The 23,471-nt window shown below is 41.7% G+C and overlaps 1 protein-coding gene across 2 annotated transcripts in view; it reads right to left on the bottom strand.

Annotated features, from left to right (window-relative positions):
• The window catches only part of LOC122804724 (fibroblast activation protein alpha), a 1,600,794-nt gene that overhangs the window by 431,490 nt on the left and 1,145,833 nt on the right, over window positions 1–23,471 (bottom strand). The gene's annotated exons all lie outside the window — the stretch shown is intronic.

The raw sequence follows: 23,471 nt of genomic DNA on the forward strand, positions 1-23,471 counted from the left end.
AAGGCATTTGACATGGTCTCCCACTCCATCCTACTAGACTCGCTAACATCACTATCCTTCACCTCCTCTACTATTGCCTGGTTCAGAAGCTACCTGACAGGCAACAATCTGTCCAGTGGAAAGGAACTCTGTCTCCACAACTTCCAACCATCATAGGAGTCCCACAGAGCTCTATACCGGGCCAACTACTATTTTCTATATTTACAAATAACCTCAGTAGCTCTACACAGCATGCCACACTCATTCAATATGCAGATGATTCAACCCTGATCTGATCCGCCTCATCTCCCACCACCCTACAAACATTCAGTCAGGATACCTTCAACTCTGTAGAAAAATGGATCTCAGGTATCCAACAAATTTTAAATCCCAAAAAGACAAAATTGCTACTATTTTCCCCTAATAGATCAACCCCCCCCCCTCTCCTTTACCATAACATCTAAGGACAGCACCATCATCTCCCCCTCTAACCACACCAAACTTCTGGGCATTGAAACTGACAATAATCTTAATTTGATGTCCACATCTCACATACCATAAAACTAGTATACAAAAAGCTAAGCTCCCTATACAGGCATGAGTCCTTTTTCTCACAAAACGCTAAAGTCACTCTTGCACAAAGCCATCTCCTCTCAACTCCATTATATGCAGCACCAGTCTTCACCCAAATCAGACAATGTGACCTAGACAAACTAGAATCATGCTGCAATAAAATAGCCAAGTTTGCTACTAACTCAACCTATAGAACCAATCACTGTACTGCACTAAAAGAACTAAAATGGCTTGAGCCACCACAGCTACTTAACTATCACCAGCTGGGCACAGCCTACAATATTCTCAAATATTCTGAAAAAAAAACCCTCATTATCCAACCTACTTACTGTCTATACTACAAACCAGTACCTCAGATCTAGTGAAAAATCTCTCCTCTCCATCACCAAGGCCAATAATAACGCAGGGAAAGCACTCTACTCCCACACCGTTGCCAGAAATTGGAACTCTCTACCCCCATTCTGTGTCCACCGTCCCCTCCATCTCTATATTCAAAAACTCCCTCAAATCACATCTCCTTAGTACCTGGTTATGTCCCTGTATCACATATACTGCTATTAGCTCTCCAAATTGCTCTCTGATCACCTGCATGCTTTTTTCATTTGAAAAGTTGAACTGTTAACTGTAGAATTTACTTAATATATTTTCTTCTCTTACCAATGTATAACTGACATTGTCATTTTGCTTATTTTCTATACCATCGTTTATTTGGAGTGTTTTAGTTATTTCTTGTTATATTACTATGTTCACCATATATGCTGTAACCTGTTTACTACATCTTATTTGTGTATTATACTTGCTGTAATGTTTTTGTACAACTAGATGCCGGAGCTTTTCTTCCCGGGCCTCCGCTGAAAATGGACCTGGTCCAATTGGAATTTCCCAGTTAACAAATGTAAAATCAATAAATAAGGAAGTTTGAGTCCTCTGATTATTTTTTTTTTTTTGTTAGAAATTTCAGCATTCTTTTGAGCTTTTTGATATGTTTAGTGAGATACATGTCTACTGAGATACATGCCAAATATTATGTAATGAAAACATATTCTATAATGATTCAGATCCGAGCAGAGTACGGGGAAACACTAACATCCTTGGTTTTGTAAGAGATCGCCTTGGTGATTAATTCTGATGTATATAGAAGGATTTCTTGACTATGGTCACTACATGGTGATCAAAGGAGAGGGAGTCATCTATCCAGGTGTTTCTGACTACAGGGTCATTCTAGAATTGGGTAGCACTGATGCAGTAGGTCATAGTGATTTGTTATTTTCCAAAGGAGATGATACTGTATTTCTTAGCATTTAATTTGCGGCTGTTCTAAGTGCACCATGTGTTAACACATGATAGTTCCATTTGAAGCAAATTGTTATCATTTGTTCTGGTTGTATGCTGGTATCTGTGTCATTGTTGAAGAATGTCAGGTTTAATGCAGAAAGTTCTGCTACTGAACAGCTGAAGGGTCCCAGGGATGCACTGCTGCAGGGTCCTAAAGATGCACTACTGTGGGTTCCTAGTGATGTACTACTGCAGGGTCCTAAATATGTACTACTGCAGGGTCCTAGAGATGCACTGCCACAGGACTCCAGAAATGCACTGCCACAGGATCCTAGAGATGCATTGTTCCAGGGGGCCTAGATATGCACTGCACAGGATCCTAGAAATACACTGCTGCATGGTCCTAGAGATGCACTGCCACAGGATCCCAGAAATGCACTGATGCAAGATCCTAGAGATGCACTCCTGCATGGTCCTAGAGATGCACTGCTGCAGAATCCCAGAGACATGCTGCTGCTGAATCCTAGAGATGTACTGCCACAGGGTTCTAGAGGTGCACTCCTGCAGGACCACAGAGATGCACTGCAACAGAATGCTAGAGATGCACTGCTGCAGGGCCCTAGAGACACACTGTTGCAGAATTCCAGAGATGTACTACTGCAGGATCCAAGAGATGCATTGCCACAAGATCCTAGAGATGCACTGTTGCAGGGTCCTAAGGCTGTACTGCTCCAGAATCCTTGAGATGAACTGTTGCAGGGTCCCTGAGATGCACTGCTCCAGCATCATTCAGACAAACTGTTGCAGGGTCAAAGATATGCTGACTGGTCTGCCTGCTGACTGTATGCCATAGTATGCACATGTTATGAATGCCATATTGTGCAGTGTACTATGAATACCTGTGAGGCTGTAGTGAAAGTATAGTGGTGTACCCCCTAGATGCATCTGGTCAGCAAAGGTAAGACTTCAGTAGGCCAAACACATGCTCTTCCACATTTCCGGACTGAGCATATGAGATGCTTTAATACTGTTCAGCCATACCTGGGGGCCTCTGTATATACCATCAGTTAGGGATCCCTGGGAAAATATATCACTTGTAACTCATTAGTGATGTTGACAGCTGGTGGATTGCATTGTATACATGTCATGTACATGACTATGGATGTGTTGGTGGGCCAGAGTGCCTGCAGTTGCCTACTAGTTTGTCCTGTGGGATATCTTCATGCAGAAAGCAGTGATGAGGATGACTTGCATATCATATTTATAAATTATTTGTAGTGCCAGGGTATTTTTTGGACACATAGGTTATTAACCCTAGTGACTATTAAGCTACATGGCAGATGATGAAATGGTAGCCCTATGTATTAACGAAATGCTGTCCATGGACACATGAGCACATTCTATGATTCCCAGTATGTCAAAGATATGGGCAATATTGTAGAAGTCACATATGGTGGTAGCTCTGTCCTCTGATGATATGTTAGGAAAGCAGATATAGTCATCCCCCTGTTGAAGCAACATATTATGGTATGTCTTGATCATCTACAGTCTGGTGCCTGCAATATTATACCAATCACACATAATGCGGACCAAACACATAAACCTACCTATGCTGAGGCTCTTAAAAGTAACCTACCTAAACCATAAAGGCCTCTTAAATGCAACATAAGAAACAAGTGTCATCAGCAACCTCACAAACACTCAACTCAGACAGCACCCACCATGCAAAAATACATCTAAGGCTCTCACTGTCTCAAAACAAAAGGTCATAAGGCAAATCATCACACTATCCAACATCCTAGTCATAGGTGACTCCATAAGACACACACTAAGGCCATAAGGCAAACCATCACACTATCCAACATCCTAGGCATATAGGTGACTCCATAGAGAGACACACTGATACACTCCTCACCAGGCTGATTAAGAAGAGGGGCACAGTTAGTTGCGTGATGGGTGCCAGGATTCAATGCACCACGTATGTTCTCAAACCCTTACACCACAAGTACACATTTGACACAGTCACTATACACATGGGTGTAAATGACCTGAGACATACCCCCTTAACTATATGAAGAGACACATGATGGAGCTCTTAGAATATTTGACTGAGCCAGGTATAAACCTAACTCTGAGCATCATTTACTATCGTGGAAAATAATGCCACAATCTGAACAAAAAAATATTGACTTCAACAATTGGCTCAGCTTCTGGTGTCATTCAAAGGGGATCCAATAAATATCAGCCTGGGTGAGATGGTAGACAGTCCTAAATGCTTTTCCCAGAATGGTCTGCACCTATTTCCACAAGATTTTTTTTATGTTAACTAAAACCTTGTCAACCTCATAGTGCCTTTAGCAAAAAAACCCAAATAACATAAAGGCACTGTTGCTTAATACTAAGACCCTTAAAAAGCTTCAGTCCTTGCAGGCACTGTTACCCAGGAATGCATTGATATATGCATCACCATAGAAAACTGTTTCTAGACCATTCAGAGCACCCCATCAGTGCAGGGTTTTCAGAGTGGGTTCATACTCACCGCACTAGATGAAGTCACTAAAGGCAGTAGTTTATCTATCTATAATGAATAAAGAGGACCAGTGGAGTGAATGCTCAACGGAACAACAAGCTCAAAGATAAATAGTTAAAAACAAACACCGCTGAGCAAAACAATGGAGGATTGCAGTCTCATTTAAATCACAAGTAGCTCCTAAATCCAATAGCCAATGATGTAAATAATCCAAGTGCAGGCGAGGTATGTAAAAAGCAGGTTTATTAATAAAAAGAGGTGAGCGCTTTCGCATGAGCTTCTTCAGACCTATACAACTAAACTGTCTGTAAACATCAGTTTAAAAAGCCAAAATGGCCAAAATCCTGTCCATTATTTAAAGGTACATGGCTCATTAAAAATATCATGTAAAAAAGTCATATATAAAATTCCTATACACCATCATAAAACAGTACGGCATTTCAAAACAAAGCCATTCATATTCATATCCATTATTGGAATAAATAAATCAAAAGTATGTGTGACAGATGGGGGGGGGGGAGGGAAAAAATTTTAGTAACATAACTATCAAAACATTGACAGAGCATCTATGCATATAAAGGTTCAAAAAGACCCTACTGGCCACAAAGTAAAGAACTCTTCATAGCCTCTTAACATCTTCTGGACAATAACCTTCTTGATTTCAGCAGAGGTCGCAGGGGAACCCTTCCATTGAGACCTGGGGTGATATCTGCCCTAAACTTAATAATCCAATGGATTTCCCTGGTCTCTGTATAATTGTTAATGTCCCCTCTCCTGTATGTCCTTGAGATCTGTTCCAAGATCCTGAACTTAAAACAATGCTCTTGACCTTTGTCATTAGTGTGTTTGGATAGTGCATTATGTGTAGTACCTCTCCTTGTGTGGTATACATGCTCACGAATCCTATCCCTCAGTGTCCTATTGGTCTTGCCTACATAGTAGGCTGGACAGACTGTGCAGCAGGCTAGGTAAACTACATCTCTGGACATACAATTGCCCCTCGTCCTGATGTAGTAAATGCCCGAACCATATGGATATCGGAAGACAGGGTCGGTTTCTATATATGGACAAAATTGCATTTGTCGCATGTGGTCATGTAGGGACCCAACAAAGCAGGTGGATCATTATGGACCCTTGGGTAGCAGAGCAAACTCTTTAAGTTCTTTTTATTCCGGTAAACGAATCTAGGTCGAGTACCTGTAAGGCTCTTAATAGTTGGGTCAACTGATAAAGCGTGCCAATGCTTAGAGAAAATATCTTTAAGTGTACCTACATCCCTGGTGTAAAAATGGGAAATGCAATTCCATTGACCATATTTGAAGCGTGTTCTTGGCTAACCAAGCCATCACTGGCCTCTCCCGCGTATATTTCAACAGCACCATCTGAGAAATATGGTTTCGCTCTGTCTATCCTCAGATCTGCAATGCCCGCCATCCCTCTGGAGATATCTAAGTGGTCATAGCCACGTTCCCTCAATTTGCTGCTAAGGTCTCCTAATTCACTTGCCAGATGACTGTCTAGGGTGTATATCTAGACATCCGCATTGATTGTCCCTTCACTATGTTCTTGTATACATAGCCAGGATGCATGCTCGAACGATGCAGCAGTGTATTCCTATAGCAGGTCTTGCGATAAACACCCGTGTTGACTATCCCACAGGGTAATTTATCAACAAAGACATCTAAAAGGAATAGTGGTCTTCGACCAATCCATAGTAAACTTCAGAAAGGTGACAGACATGTTGATCTGTGTAAAAAAGGACTCTAATCGTATTGTAGAGCCACTCCACACAAGGAAGAGATCATCCACAAAACGCCTATAGAATGGTACTGACTCCTGAAACAAACTATTCTGAAACAAGAAGCTATGTTCCCACTCTGCCATCACCAAGTTGGCGTAGCTATTGGCACAGGAAGTGCCCATAGCTACGCCATCCTTCTGCAGAAAAATCTTGTCATGGAAACAAAAAAGATTGGATTCTAAAATAATAGCCAACAACATAAGAATCAAATCAACATCATACTTCAGAGGGAGGTCGGTTCTCCTCAGATATGCACCTACCATTGCTCTACCTTCCTCATTGGGTATAACCGTAAATAAGGACTGAACGTCCATGGTGACCCATATGAGGTCTTCAATTCCAGAACAAGTGTTGATATATTGGTAGAAATCCAACAAAAACTGTCTGGTATCCTTAAGAATGAACCTATTGGCATCAACCAATGGTCTGAGTTGTGCCTCAACAAAAAGTGACAGGGGTTCAGTTGACCACCCTCTCCCTGCAACTATGGGTCTAAGAGGTGGATGTAGTGAATCCTTATGGATCTTTGGGAGACCCTGAATGGTAGGTAATAGGGGATGAACCACATTGAAAAATTCATATAGAGAACCATAGTTGTCAAAAACACCTTTTATTTTATTTAACATCCATTTACCATGAAAGTCCGACTTGGAACAAGACAATTTTCAGCAGAGACCTGTGGAAAAATGTTCCAGATGCATGTTTTTGTAATGTGGGAAGAAACCCACATGAACGCAGGGAAGACATGCATGCTCTGCACAGAAGGCACCTCAGCCGAGAATCAAACCAGAAAACCTCTTGCTGTGAGGTGACAATGCAAACCGCTTCACCATTGCACCATCCAAAACAGCACCACAATAAGTGACAGGATGCGAACCTGTGCAGGGAAGCCCCAGTAGATTTCCAGTTCATTGTCTTAACCACTTGGCCACAATTACAACACACTCTTGCTGATCTTAATAAGGAATTTCAGTACCTGATCAAATCAACAAAAACTAAATATGATGTTTTTGAGTTGTATTATTTATGTTTACGTGAGTCTCCTGCCTCAACTGATAGCAGCACTGCATTTGGCTTTTTGAAAAACTAAATATGAGGTAAACATAGCCACAGCCTGATCAAATCAACAAAAGCTAAATATAAGGTAAACTTAGCCTCCCAGGGAAAAGATAACCTTAAAGCTTTCCTTAACTATGTTATAAACCACAAAAACAATGCCCAGCACTGAACAGAGCTAAAAGAAATGTTGCATACTCAGACTCTGAGGACATAACCATTCTACTAGTGGATAAATTTAGTTCTAACATCACACCACTCTCTCTTCTCTACATTACCAGATCACATACAAACATCTACATCCCCCAAAGTTTCCCAACAACAAGTCTTCAAAGAACTTTCCAAGGCCAAAAATACTGCTTTGATGGGATGGATAACATACCAGGTAGCCTACTGACCAGCATGATAAAGGACCTGTTAAACCCCCTACAAAGGCCATTCAATATCAGTCTCCAAACAGGCTTTATGTCAGATGAATTGAGGACAGCAACAGTAATTCCCCTGCACAAAAGTGGGACATTAATAGGCCCAGGTAATTATAGACCCATACATCTGATAAGCCTCATCTGTAAGGCGATGGCAAGGATTACTGTGGAATTGATAAATGAGGACATGGGTAGCCTACAAACTCTTAGCCCAAGCCAGTTCAGTTTCCCAAAGGATCAATTGTGCCTGCTAAACCTGGTTGGTTTCTTTGAGAAAGTTACTGAAGCAATGGATGACAGAAAATGAGTACATACCACAATATCTAAACTTTACAAAGATATTTGACACCATCCCACACTCGGGTATTGTTGATATACTGTCCCAGCTAAATGCTAATCTCTGTGTAACTCATTGGATAGCAAATTGGATCACAAAAACAACCCAGGAAATTAGAGTAAGTAGCTCTGCCTCCTCCAAAAGACCAGTCACTAGTGATGTGTCCCAGGGTTTAGACCTTGAGTCACTCCTCTTTGGCATTTACTTTTCAGTGGTCAGAGCTAATGTAAAGGGTTTGTGGCTGACCAAGTATGAAGATGACTCTATAATTCAATAAAGGTGTTTAAAAATGACTATAAACACTCCAGAGGACACTAAGATCCTCCAAAATAACATTTCACAAAGAAGTAGCTGGTGTTGTAAACATGAACTAAATCTAAATGCCAAAAAAATGTATAACAGTTGCTTTTGGCAAGCAGGACATCCCCTGTCACTATCCCATCAACAACACACTCCTGAAAATCAGGTTGATTATTAGGGACCTGGGAACCTATCTGGACTACAAACTGTCCTTTGACCACCATGTATCCACTGTTGTAAGCAGGTTCTCTTTCACTGTACAGCTTATTAGTAAGGGTGCAATGTCTAGGTCCAGAGATGTGATCATTCCAATGTACCCGGCACATATTAGGCCAACCATTGAGTATAATGCCTCCTTCAATATGTATCTGTCCAAACACTTAACACAACTTGAATAACTATACGTTCATACCAAGAAAATCAAGGGCAAATCATAATAACTACAATGATTATCTCAACGCCTTGACCCTCCTCTCATTATCATACAGACTACTGAGGAACAATCTCTGCCTCGTGTCCGGAGTCTCAACAGACCCTATCCTCTCTGATCTACTCCACATCCACAAGTCCAATGGTGGAATAAACACATGCTCAAGAGAGCTTAATCTCTTATGCAATATAAATAAAGCATGTTAGGGGCAGTGGCATAGATACCGGGGGGGGGGGGGTCGTCCACCCCAGGTGGCACTTTTGGGACTGTCACATTTACTTTAATAGTACAAGTTAAAAAAAAAAAAAAACACTTTTTTAAGTAAGGGCATTTTTTAAGTCTCATAGCATCACATCTATGATTGCGGCGTCCTGTCCCATGCGCATAATTTGAAATATAGTACAGCATTTCACTACCAATAAGTATTTTGTTCCAAGTTGTTGTTGTTGTTGTTGTTGTTGTTGTGTCTTTCGGCTTTTCCTGGTTAGGGGTCGCCACAGCAGAACTCCTTATTCTGTTCCAAGTAAGGGGATTATTTGTTATGCTTGCTGCCGCCAACATGTATGTGTGAAATGCCACAGTTAGAATTATCTGGTGGTTAGTGTTACTCAATCGCAAACCCTGAACCTTAGGTACAAGAAACAAGAGCCTGAATTCTGTAGCCATACCACCACTTGTGATTCAAGGAGTTGAGTCCATAGTTCTCAACTGTTCAGATTTTCACAGAATGTCTGGAATGTTTGGCTCATACTTTTTGTTCCTGTTAGAATTTGTGGTTTTCTGGCAAATCAGTGAGAAGTGAATTCACTAAATAATGACAGCCATTTAAGTTTCAGTCTTCCTGTATTTCAGGAATCACATCGTAACACAAAACATTTTATTCTAGCAATGTTCTAAGATTATACAAGCAATGTTTAAAATGTGTCCCTGGTTTTGGGCCTTTGCCCCCCACCCCTAATAACTTTTGGCATTTTCCAGATTATTTGTGTTTTAAAGTTGAGAGATATAGTTGAGTGTCAAGTGGATTTTACAAGGAGCTGAGAACTTCAGCGGAAGAGAAGTTTAGTGCTGCTTATGGCAAGTCTGTTTGCATTGTTAGTAGTACAATAGGTAGTATACTTAATTTTAATGCAGAAGGCTGTGGGTTCCACTCCCACAGTATGTAGATGGATTGCTGATACTGTACTTTGTTGTACTTTAAAGAGGGTGGATGCTGCAGTCCTGAGAATGTCCTCCTTTGGAGGAGATACCTAGTAATTATGAACCTGTTATCAATTTGCCATCTATTCCTTATTTCAATATTACTAGCTTATCATTTTTTTAATGTAACATAGACAATTTATTCTTCAAGGGCAAGAGGCATTTTATTTGTAGATGAAACAATGAAATATAAAGTTGTTTGCTAGCATCAACCTCTTCATTAGTGACAGATCTCTTTAATGTGGAATTATTTAGATGACTTTTACTTCTGCAGAGGTTGTGCATATTTACTGATATTGGTGGACTGTAATGACAGAAGTTTGAGTAGACTTTTATGATGAAAATGTTCTGAATTGGGCAGTTTTGTCATTATTGGTTCATGCATTTTGTTTCATTACTTAATGGAAAAATGTTCAAAACAATAAATTTAAAACATGCTCAAAAAAGTGTGTTGCATTATACAAGGAATATAAATTTAATACAATCAGGAAGGCGAATCAAAGAACACATGTATATTTGCATGGTCCTAAATGCGTGTGCAAGGGGCCTATGATTTGAAAACATCCCAAAGGTAAACTTTATCTGCCACTGTCCAGATGCAATTTCTTTGAATGTGGGTTTCAATGCTGTTTCAATTAATGTGAGATTCAAAGGCAGAGTCTAAGTCTGTTTTCATTGTGAAGTAACTGTGTATCAGTGTTTGTACTATAAAATTTAAAATAAAAGTTTTAAATGAAATCCAAATAATCATCATATAAGTAAAACATAAAGCAATATGCACATTACGGTGTTTATGGTAAATGGGGAGAAATAGCCAAGTAATGGGACACTGGAATGGCTGCAGGGGGGCGGGCTGTGTATGGGGCCCCATTTAACCATGATTTTGTGAGGAGGGACGGTAAACTCAGTCTGCCCCGGGCGGCACAAACTCTAGTTACGCCACTTGTTAGGGGGATAGATATGTATCACAGAGAATACCACTTCTTTGTAATTATCTTCCTCTCCCCAAAAATCAAAGTACTTCCCTCAATCTATTCAAATGTAATCTCAATAAAATAGATATGGATGGAAAACCACAAAATCACCCCAGGTTAGCACCCTTGTCCCTTATGGATAGGAATAACATGTAAATGGTCTACTTGGCTTTGGGTTATTCTTACTTAAATTACAAGGACTAATAATTTTGTGGGAATTAAGATCTGGGCTTCTAAATAACCCCATGGATCAATAGCTTAGCAAGTACCTACGTACCTATCAACCTATAAAGCTAGGAACCTAAGGCGTTCCAAGTTTGCATACCTTGATTTCCATAGGCATAGGACATTCATACATTCCTCCAGTTTTTGTCAGTGGGCCATGCATGTAAAGCAATGCCTGTATAATATCTTCATCCATTCGATGTCAGTCCTGGACCTGTTGTTATGTTAGCTAGTTCTACAGAATCCTCTGTTGCTAATGTTTTCTTTTGCATAGTTGACCATATCTCATATCTGAGAGACTACCATGTGAGAGTGTCAAATGCTGATTTACGAAAGCTGCTGCTACTTCCAACATAGCTGCTTGCACTGCCGCAATTTTTGACATGTTCTTTACCTTTCTTCTCAGATGTAACTGTGGGTGTCATTTCACACCTGAAAACTCCAAATCATGACTTGCTTTTCCTACTTGCATATCATTATGCATTTATTAGACTGTGTTCCTCTGTTTGCATTCAGTTATGTAGCCATTTGAACACCTGTTTCTGCACATTTTGGTTCATTGACCATTAATGCTACATGGTTTTCTGAATCAGTACCTTGCTGTGTGTTCCATTTATTGCTGAAGAATGCACTGCCAACTTCATTGTCTGTGAATACTCCCTTATCTGTTTTGAACAGGATGTCTGTTATACAGTGTAGCTCATCTTTAAGAAAAAAATAAGGCTGAATTTCCTTTAAAGTAGCTTTCCTTTTTTTTCTAGGCAATTCTTCATAGTTTTTTTCATTTAGTATTTTCACCTATGGACTTTCTTCAATACATTTCTGTAACCCTTGACTTCTTTTCTGTGATATGTAATTGTGGTGTGACCCTGCTAATTTCCAGTTCTTCTCTGAGCAAATTCTCTATTTTTTCTTGCATATATGAACCATTTAACATGTGCTCTGTGTCTAGGCTTATAATTCACTCTCAGGTCATAGTTCTGTTAACAAAAATGTGTTTTCCACAATTTGTGTGGTGTCTATACGTGTAATAACTTATTGAATATAGTTTCTTCAAGAATATAGTTTGCAATGGCTTATGACTGTTCTGTGCATGTCCCTTTTTAGACTAGTTCCTCTTCCATCTAATTATATTTTTTATGACAGTCGAAAAGGCCCTTGAACCACATGAAACTCACTTCTCATTGTGTGCAATCACTGTGCCAGTAGCATTGTAACAGTCATCAGCATGTAAAACAAAGTTTTTATTTTATTATTATTTTTAATCAATATACTTCATTATAGGTGCTCTGCTAACTAGCTGCCTGCACAATTCAAAATTATTTTCTTGATCCCCAGCCCAATGCTATGCCACGGTTTATTTAATGATTTCCTAAATGGTAGGCTTACTTTTAAAATTTTTGTAAGAAAATTTATAGGGTACTACAACATGCCTAGAAATCTGTGAAGACTCTGCTCATGCATTAGCAGAGGTACATGAGCCACAGCTCAGATAGTTTCACCATCTGACTTCAGTCCATCTGATATTAGGATATGACTTAGACATCTCAACTATGCAACTGATTTTACATGTGATATTATTTAATTTGAGCTTGTACTATTTCACAGCATTTAGTAACTGCATACGTTTCTTATCATGCTCTTCTGTGGTCCGACTGCAACCCAAAATATCATTAGTGATGTGCACAATACAGACAAACCCCTCAGTCACCTATGCAACTACTCTCTAAAACACTTAGGTTACTGGAGAAATACCAAACTGCATTATATGTACACACCTTGTAAGTTTTCTTATGTAGCTTAATTTGTAAAAATCCCTGACTCACCTCGAGCACAGCAAAATACTTTGCATTAGGCATGTCAACAACTACTTTTCACAGTATGAAATGGATGAAGTTCCATCTTAATAGATTTATTCAAATATTGTGGCTGTATACATACACCAAGTGCATCAAGCTTCACCACATTGGGCATACTGTTCAGCCAATCAGTAGATGAAGTTAATAATGACAATGATTATTCCATTCCATTCATCTCCCTTCCCCTTTCTTTCTCCAAGGCTACAGGAATTTTTCTTCACCGTTCACTGCTTATAACATGGATGGGTCAGTTTAAAAATACTATGCCCCTGGCAAACAACTCCTCTGTAAACAATTCTTCATAATCACAAAACACGTATTATACTTTTCTTTCACTTCATGAAATATTAAGCTTTTGTCAAGTCAAGTAACCAAATAAAGCTGGAGTTTATATTCAACTATTTGAAATAAAACCTATTTCTTACATTTGCATTCACAAATAAGCATTCTCTGATCCAATAGTGACACATGATTACTAGAATAAGTAAAACATGTACATCATTGCTTTTAAGTTTTTCTTTTTTTTTAAATCTCACTTCTTCAGATATTCAGGCAGACATTGCTCATTTATTTATTTTATTACTAATTAATTAACTTCTTTATTTATTGACAGTCGTTTACCGGGGAAGTCCTATTGGGTAATAAAGACCCATTTTCATTGGATGCCTGGGGAGAAAGCCTCCAGAGAGTTAAATAACATCAAGTAAAACAATAGTGTAGATGCAATTAAAAAGCATGTATTTACATAAAATTTAATAGTGGATTACATAGGATACAATAAAGCATGAGAAGACATCAGTGATGTAATAATAAAAGAAAAAAAATTGCAAACCTCCCCTGTACAATGCAGATATGGGGGGCAAAGTCCCCCACACCACCCAAGCTTACAGACTTATATGTACTAAATCCATGGTCACCATATTGCTGAGGAAAGAGAATATCCCAAGAAATTGTCATGTCAGACTTAATCTGCTTTTTCAGCCATTCAGACTCCCTGTTATGGGACTCGATTTAGCAGGTCCTGATACTTCAAATAATTGCCTATACAGGGCAACTCTATTCCTTCTAAAGATAAATGACAGTCCCTTGCTAGTGGGTTCTAAATGCAGTCCTAGATTACAACCTTCATCTCTTTGCACATAATTTCATTATAACAAGACATCAGTCAACCATCAACATCTGCTGTTTTGTGATATACCTTCCTCATAACAAATTACACCATTACATCTCATTTTCAGAATCAAAATGCTTCCTAGCTCATTACAAATCCAATGTTTTCATCTCAAAAAGTATCCACAAATTCTTCTACCTTTGACACTGTCTCCTAATGAGAAAGACCCTTGCTCAGTGTTTCTCCTTAGCTATCAACATTCTAATTGGCCATACTCCCTATCCTCTCAATTCCCCAGTGTTCCTTAGCATCGCTTTGTAAAGGCTTTTCTTTTTTACCCACCATTTCCTACCTCACGGCACTCACCGCCTTTCTTTGTCAACAATATGTCCAACTAATATTAATAGTAATGGAACTCATGAAAATATTATGAAGCTTTATAAATTTACAGTAGTTAACCAACTTTAGCTGCATATCTTAAAGCTATGAGAGGAAACTGAAACATAAAGTCAGAAAAGTATGTATGCAATAAGAGCATTGACAACCATACCCAAACAACATACAGATGCCTGGACTGAATCATGAACCTTGGAAGTGAGAAGCAGCTTTATCAATGTGTTTGTAATGCAGTTGTAAGTATTTAGCAGCATTCATAATAAGAAGTTATGTACCTACCATAACGTTCCATGTTAGCTGTCTTCTTCTCGCCTTGTTTCTTGCTGGTTGGGTTCAGAGTCGATCCTCGGCTCCAACTCGGCCATCTACTAAAGCTCGAGAGCTATTTACTGACTCAAGGCCTCCCCATATCCCACAATGCTTGGCGCTAGATACCCAGATCTCATTTGGCAGAGCTAACACCATAGAGAATTTCAAGGACACCTGTCCAAACTACAAGGTTTACCTACAGTACTAAAACAGAGGAGGACGTAACCCAGATAAGACTCAGCCAGAGGAAGAAGGCCTCAAAAAGGGACTCTTCTCAGTCTGTCCAGGCTAGGGGGGGGTGGAGGGTGGGACGCAAGAAAGAAGGCAAGAAGAAGACAACTAACATGGAACGTTATGGTAGGTGCATAACTTCTTAATACAAAATTGAATACAAAACACTTCGAAATAAAGTAAAAAAAGCTTATTATCTCTGATAGACAAAATTACTTCTTTACACTCCAAAACAATAATAAAACAAACCCTCAGAAATTCTGGAAAGGTATCTCTACCCTCCTTAACCCCAGCAAACCACACACCCCTACCCCAGACCCAAATGCCCCAGATTTAGACTTAGCTACTCAATTTAACTCCTTTTTCATTGAATCTATTGGCAAACTAACCTCCTCATTCCCTAGTTCCACCTCATTATCTAATACACCCCCACCCTCCCCTGCCAACAATCCTCCCTGCACTGCTGCTCCTTCGTCATTCCCATCTACTAACTCTCTATCCTCCACCTCTTCTCCTACTCTAACTTCCACATCATCCTTACCATCCTCTAATACTCCCTCTCCCCACTCACCTCTATTCTCATTAAAACCTATACCCACTTCTACTATAAAGAAACTCCTTCAGAAATTGAAGCCATGCACTAACGCACCTGATAACATCTCTTCTTACTTTCTAAGCATATCTGCTGAAGCAATTGCCTATCCCATAAGCATTCTAATCAACCGCTCCATCCAAGAGTGTACAGTACCCCAAATCTGGAAACAAGCCTTTATCATACCTCTGCATAAAGGTGGCAACAATTGTAATGTCAACAACTTCCGACCCATTGCTATCCTGTCCCCCATTTCTAAACTTCTAGAAAAATGTGTCCAACTTCAACTCTTACCACATCTCTTAGATAATAACCTTCTAACTACTACACAACATGGATTTAGGCCAAATCATAGCACCATGACAGCCCTCCTCTCCTATCTTGAAACTGTAAACAAAGCTCGTGACTCTGGCCAAATTGTTTCTACCCTACTACTGGACCTCTCTAAGGCCTTTGACACTATCTCACACAGCCTGCTCTTAACTAAACTCTCAAAACTTAACCTATCTCCCTCCTCTTTGAACTGGTTCTCCAGCTACTTATCTAATAGATACCAAGCTGTAAAATGGAAAAAGGCAACCTCCTCTTTTCTTAGTACCCCCACCGGAGTTCCTCAAGGCTCCATACTAGGTCCCCTTCTTTTCAATATATTTATAAATGATTTCCGCAAATCTATTCCATTCTCAGATATCATCCAATATGCAGATGATTCTACCATTATCTGCTCTGCCACATCTACCCCTATGCTCCTAAAGCTTACACAAGAAGCTTTTTCAATCACTGAGCAATGGATGAGAATAAACCACCTAGCACTCAATGCTTCCAAAACTAAACTAATGGTATTTACCCCCTCTAAAGTTACTCCTTTCGATATAAACACATTCTTGATTACTAGTCAAAATAACTCACTTCTGGAAATGGTGTCAGAAACCAAGCTACTTGGTGTCCAAATTGACAACCAGCTTAATTTCAACTCCCATCTACAATTAAATATCAAAAAAACCCATCAAAAACTAGGTATGCTCTACCGACAAAATCAGTACCTTACAAGCACCTCTAAAATCACTCTCTCTTCTTCCTTTCTTATCCCCTCCCTTCTCTATGGAGCTCCACTCCTAACTAATCTTCAGTCCTCTCTAAAAAAACAACTTTCCTCTTGCTACAACAAAATCGCCAAGTTAAGCTAACAGCCATAGGTCCTCCACCCACCACTGTTCCTCTCTCCAAAAACTTAATTGGCTAGAACTACCCAATCATCTCAGCTATACTCAGCTAACTCTTGCCCATAAGCTCATTTTCAACCCCTCTCTCTGTCCCTCCCTGTCTTCTGCCTTTAAGATGCACCTACCTGATAGAGTTTTAAGGTCAAACAATCAAAACCTATTAGAAGTGCACAAACCAACTCATCCCTCAGGCAAAAACTTACTATCCTATAACCTAGCACATCTTTGGAACTCACTACCACCATCCATTCGCACCACCTCTAACCATTATATGTTCAAAAAATCTCTTCACATACATCTAATGTCCCACTGGGAATGCTCTTGCTCCCACCCCTCTTAACTAATAATGGCAATTTTCTTCCTTTCACTCTCATGTTACTCCAGTAATTTTTCCTTATAAATTCCCCATAACTCATATTATTTTTTTTTTTTTTTTTTTTTTTCCCCCCATGGTATCTGCAAAGACTGTATTTGACTGCACCTTGTAAAGCTTATGCTCCTTACACAATAACTACTCTGTATCATTATGCAATATTACTTTTTACAGCCTAAAACACCTCAAATTTTCATCACTAGACTGTATTTTTCTGAAATGTTTCCTGAATTTTTGAAATGAAATGCTTGTATCTTTTTATATTTGTATAATTATCATTAGTAATCTATTGTATGTACCTAGTTTGTTTGTTTTTGGAGCTTTTCTCCCCACGACTCCATTGAAAACGGGTTCATTTTGGCCCAATGGACTATCCTGGTAAACCAACTGCAAATAAATAAATAAAATAAATAAATAAAATGTTAAGTTGTCCCTCTTGCCTTCATTCTTGCTGGTTGGGACAGCGTCCCTAGCACCTTAGTCCTGGGTGGCTCATCAAAACAGACTCTTGAGCACAGTGGAACCAAAATCAGCTCTACTCCTAGAGGCCATATCCAACTTATAATGTGAAATGAAAGTATGAGGAGTGGCCCATGTGGCTGCAGCACAAATAGATTCCATTGGTAGTCTTGCTTGAAAAGCTACCGAAGTAGCTAACGCTCTGGTGGAATGACCTTTAGGTTTAGTAGGGAGTTCTTTATGTCTCAGCTGATAAATCAAAGTAATAATAGAGGACAACCACCTGGGTAAGGTTACTTTAGAAACTGGCAGGCCCTGTTTGCCCTCAGCATAGGACAGGAAGAGTTGGTCTGATTTTCTTGTTTGCTTAGTCCTATCCAAATAAAAATGTAATTGCCTATGAATGTCCAATTGGTGTAACTTTTGTTCAGCTTTGTTCGAATAGTTAGGAAAAAAGACAGGTAGATCAATAGCCTGATTCAGGTTTGTTTCGGAAGGTATCTTGGGCAGAAACGAAGGATTAGTCCTGAGTGAAACTCTATCCTTATGAAACACACCCTAATGGTGGCAGACGAGGAACCAGCTTGAAAGAGTTCTGCTAAAAAATCTAGAACGTGTTGGACAGGGGCTGTAAAGGGGTCTATATTCCTAGCCTCTGCCCAGAAAGAGAAACGTTTCCACTTACTAGCATAAGTCTTTACTGGTGGCAGATTTGTGCAAAGAAAGGATGATTTCACGCACCGGCTGAGAAATATGTGGAAGCCTGGCTAAGGTTGGAAGTGGAGCAACCAAGCTGTGAGGTTGAGAGAGTGAAGGGATTGGTGCAGCCCGCCCGACTGATGGACCAAGAGTTCTGGCACTAGGTCCAGATTCCAAGGCTGCTCCAGCAGGTGATGATGCAGGAATGGGAACCAAATTTATCGAGGCCAGTAAGGGGCAATGAGGATCATCCTGGATCCCAATGCGGAAGTCTTCTGAATTAGTTTGGGAATTAGGGGAAAAGGTGGGAATGCATACAGAAGACCCCGGGGCCAATCGTGAACTAGAGCGTCTCTGGGGGAGTGTCCGGGAAGGGGGAAGAGAGTGAAGAAATCGTCACACTTGCTGTTGAGAGGAGTTGCGAAAAGGTCGCAGCAAGGTTGACCTCATCTGCGGAAGATTTTGTCCACTACTGACTGATTGAGAGACCACATTTGAGGCATGAGAATAGCTCTGCTTAGCCTGTCCGCTATGATGTTGGACTTCCCAGGGATGTGCGTTGCCATCAGAAACCGTTGAGAGGAGATCACCCACTGCCAGAGTCTGAGTGCTTCTCGACATAAGGGATAGGACTTGGTTCCGCCCTGCTTGTTGATGTATCACACTACAGACATATTGTCTGTCTGAATTGCAATAGTCCCGGTGGGTAGAGAGTACTGAAGAGCTTGCAATGCTAAAAGCACCGCTCTCATCTCCAAGACGTTTATGTGCAAGTGGTAATCTAGAGGTTGCCAAGTGCCCTGGACAGTCCTGCCCTGAAAATGCCCCCCCCACCCAATCAGGGAGGCATCCGTGGTCACCGTGGCAACAGGAGGAGGAAGAACAAATGGTCTGCCCTGGAGTACTAGAGGGGAGACCATCCACCAAGCCAGGTGGTCTTTGCATGATTGAGTGATTATTATCTTGTGAGACATCGGAAGTTGTTGAAAAGACCATTGGGTAAAAAGCATCCACTGAAGAATCCGCATGTGAAAACGAGCCAGGGGGACTAGTATGATTGCTGCTGCCATGAGACCCAACGTTTTTAGTACAAATCTGGCCTGAATCCTCTTGCACTGTAGTAAGACCTGCACATGTCGGCAAATGTCTGACACTCTGTCTAGAGGAAGTCTTGCAGACAGATCTTTTGTATTTAATCTTGCGCCTATAAAGGTTATAGACTGACAAGGCAACAATGCAGACTTTTCGAAATTTATTGAGATACCTAGCTCGGAGCAAGTTTGGATGGTATAATCCCTGGCTCGCAGTAGCTGATGCCTGGTGGAAGCAGTAAGGAGCCAGTCATCTAGATATGGAAACACCTGGAATCCTCTCCGTCTCAGGTGAGCCGTAACCACTGCCATGCATTTGGTGAACACCCTGGTGGCTGTGGTGAGACCAAGGGGCAGGGCTCTGAATTGATAGTGACTGGCTCCCAGCCAGAAGCGGAGAAACCTTCTGGAACGCCTGTCCATTTTGATATGGTAGTATGCATCCTGAAGGTCTATGGAGCACATCCAATTGTCCTGACCCAAAAAGGGTAGAATGGAATGAAGCGTGACCATCCGGAACTTTGAACAGACTTGTTTAACCTGCTGAGATCCAAAATGGTTCTCCAGTCCCCTGTCTTTTTTGGCACCAAAAAGAACTTGGAGTAAATTCCGGATCCTTGCTGGTGTGCTAGGACTGACTGGATGGCCCATTTTTCTAGCAGTTTTGAAATTTCTGGCACTGCTTGTTCCCTTAGACCGGGCAGAACATCTGGAAGGGACTTGGTTGTTTGTACAGGGGTGTGGACAAAGGGGATTTTGTAACCCTCGGATATGATAGACCGTACCCATTTGTCTTGTGTGAGGAGTTGCCAGGCTTCTAGGTACAGTGACAATCTTCCCCCGACTGCCTCCGAAGGTGGACAGTCGGGCAGCCCCTCAGGGGTGCTGAAAGGGTTTGTCAGGGAAAGATTCTCTGTTACCCTGATTTTGTGGACTCCCTCTGCCCCACGGGCGGCGTCTATTATTGTTCCCTCCCCTGCCCCTGGAGGGAAACTCACCATGTGTGTCAGGCACGACTCCCTGGGCTTTCCAAAACCACATTTTCCCACTCTTCTAACCTTTAGGGTATGGTCTAGAGGGAGTAGAAAAATGGACTCCCACGGCAGAGAGAGTCTTGCCTTCCTGCTCACACCTGGTAAGGGTATCCTTCACCTGTGGTCCAAACAGAGCCGAACCATCGAAGGGGGTATTGGTGAAGGATGCCTTAAAGGGGTCAGCAAAGTTACATAACCACATCCAGGCATGTCTTCTCAAAGCCACGCCTGTACCTGCAGCCCTACTCGCTCCATCGGCTGCATAAGAAATGAGCCACATGGAGGAGTTGACGACTGAGTTAAGAGTCGTCAGCTGGGAGTTAATCTTATCTTGAGCCCCCGCAGCTGATTAATCCTGAAGGGTATCACCCAGTTCCTTGAGAAGATCCCTTTGAATCAGGTGAAGTGGCACAGATAATTCAGCGACCACATGGAAAAAGTCACTGAGGAAAACATCCGCTTCCCATACCTGTTCATTGTCCTAGACTCTTTATTAGGGGGATGGACAGGCACCAAAGGGTCAGCCAACTCCTCCTTCATGGCTGCTGCAACCACCATGGCATCAACGGGGACACCTTTTGTCAAAATTTGTTTGTTGGATGGGGCTGTAATGTACTTAGTGGGTCTGCGGGGAGTTGGTTCCACTGTGTCTGGGGCTGACCATGCCCTTCGAGCCACTACTTCCATCAGTGGGTCGAAGGGTGGAGACACCCAGGAGGTGGAAGGGCGAGAACCAAACGCGTCCAGGTATACTGACTCATCCTCGGAAGGGCTAAGGGCAGTCCAGTTTCCCCTCTGCTAAAGGATCTCTAGGATGTCTGAAAAAGAGACATCCTCAGAGAGGGATCTTGGGGACCCTTCCAAATCCTCCAAGTCGGTATCAGACGTGACTGACTCGGGGGAGTCGACATGTTTCCTCTTACATTTTCTCTTTTGAGGGGGCTCCTCTGAAGGATCAGGGGAGGCCTCGGAAGAGGAAGATACGCCCAATGGGGTGACCTGGAGCGTTTGTTCTCCACGCTTGGGGTCAGGATGGTGGGCAGAGACCGATGCAGGCACCATGGGGGTAGGAGACGAAGGGGCTGATCGAGGGGCCGACTCAGGAGTCAGCACGCTCCTCATGACCTTGAAGGTGCCCCCATCAGGCAGAGCAGAGGGTCCCCACTCCGAAGAGATGTGAACCCCTCCCGGCACCGAGAGGGACAGCTCCGAGGGCGATGTAGGAGCCGAGCTCACCTGCGCTGAGGCCCCGAGAGGGAGAACGGGGTCGGACAAGGATCCGATGCCACTCGCTCCCTCGGAGCTGACGAGGGAGTCCCGGCGCCCAGATCCCTCCATGGATGGAACCAATGAAGAGATCGGAGCCAACAAAGGAGCCAAAAGGTGTGGTATCGGCTCCGACATTTCCATGATTCAAGCCCCAAACAGCTCCGGCTCTGATCACAAAGGGGGAATCGGAGGAGGAACTGCTGAAAACACAGGAACAGCCACAGTCTGTTGAGAAGGGCTGGTTAACATTTTGGCCAGGGCCTGCGATTTAAAGAGTCTACTGACCACCCTCTCCAAGTCATGATCGGATAGCCTGGAGGTCCGAGAGGAGGGGGACCTATGGGTTCGTTCATACTGAAGCAATGGTGACCTCGGAGCCGAACGAACCGATTCTAGGGAAGGGGACCTAGAACGTTTTCTGCCCAAAGATGGTTCTGACACTAAAGACGGAACCGATTGGGGTCCAGAGATGTTAGTTCCAGTCAGAACCGAAGAGGAGGCAGATGCTCCACCCGGTGACGGCTCCGAACTGGGAGCCGACGGCTTGACGGGCTTTAAGGATTTCCCTGACTGAGGCTTTGCCGAGCACCCCTCTGGCTTAAGTAAGCCTCTCAAAATAAGCTTGTTCCTACGCTCCTGCAGGACTCTCGGGCTGAAAGCGTGACAGACCAAGCAGGAGTCCTGCAGGTGTAGGGGACCCAAGCAATAAACACAAGAAGTGTGAATGTCTGTCAGAGACATCTTCTGACAGCACGAGACACACTTCTTGAAGCCTGAAACTTTAGTATCCTTGGACATACTGGCAAGGGGATACCAAAGGGAGGATATTAAATTAGTGCTTAAACAAGGTACACAGAAACACAGAAACACACACACACACACACACACACACACACACACACACACACACACACACACACACACACTAGTTAAATTAACAACAACAAGAATATCCACTAGTAAATATATACAAATATTACAAGGCTAAATAACTGTAGCTACGAAAGGCTAAACACTACTCCTATCAGGTACAAAAAGGGTGGGGTTAGCCACTAAAGAGAAGAAACGGGGGGGGGTAGAAACTCTCTAATAAAAAAACGAGTTTCCTGAGTGGGAAAAACTAGGGGATACACACTCTAATTATACTAAAAGGGAAAGACTATCTATATAAAAGAGAAATACACAGGCAAAATTTAAGCTAATAATACAAAAAAGATTAATATGACCTGAGCCAGTAAAAGCGCAACCTCGTAGCTGAAGCGGCAAACGAGATATGGGTATCTAGCGCCAAGCATTGTGGGATATGGGGAGGCCTCGAGCCAGTAACTAGCTCTCGAGCTTTAGTAGATGGCCGAGTCGGAGCCGAGGATTGGCTCCGAACCCAACCAGCAAGAATGAAGGCGAGAGAGACAACTTAACATCATAATTTAAAAACTGTCCTAACCAGGAGTTTTGAGATCACTGAGTACCCCAAGTTTCATTTATTTGAAAAGAGAACTTAGATATTTCTCATGGTAGTCAAGAAATATGAGTTACATGTTTAAAAATGTCAGAGTATGGCTGAAATTAGAAATGTAGTAGTTTTATTCTTATCTAGACTGACTAACTGTTAGCCATTGAGGCAAATGTACATTTATTTATTTAGTAATCTATTTATCGCCATTTGATTACTGGGAAAGTTAGACTGCTTAGGTACCCATTTTCAGAGGAGACCCAGAGA

This window comes from Protopterus annectens, chromosome 6.part0 (genome assembly GCF_019279795.1).
Source record: "Protopterus annectens isolate FY-2018-M chromosome 6.part0, PAN1.0, whole genome shotgun sequence".
NCBI lineage: Eukaryota > Metazoa > Chordata > Ceratodontiformes > Protopteridae > Protopterus > Protopterus annectens.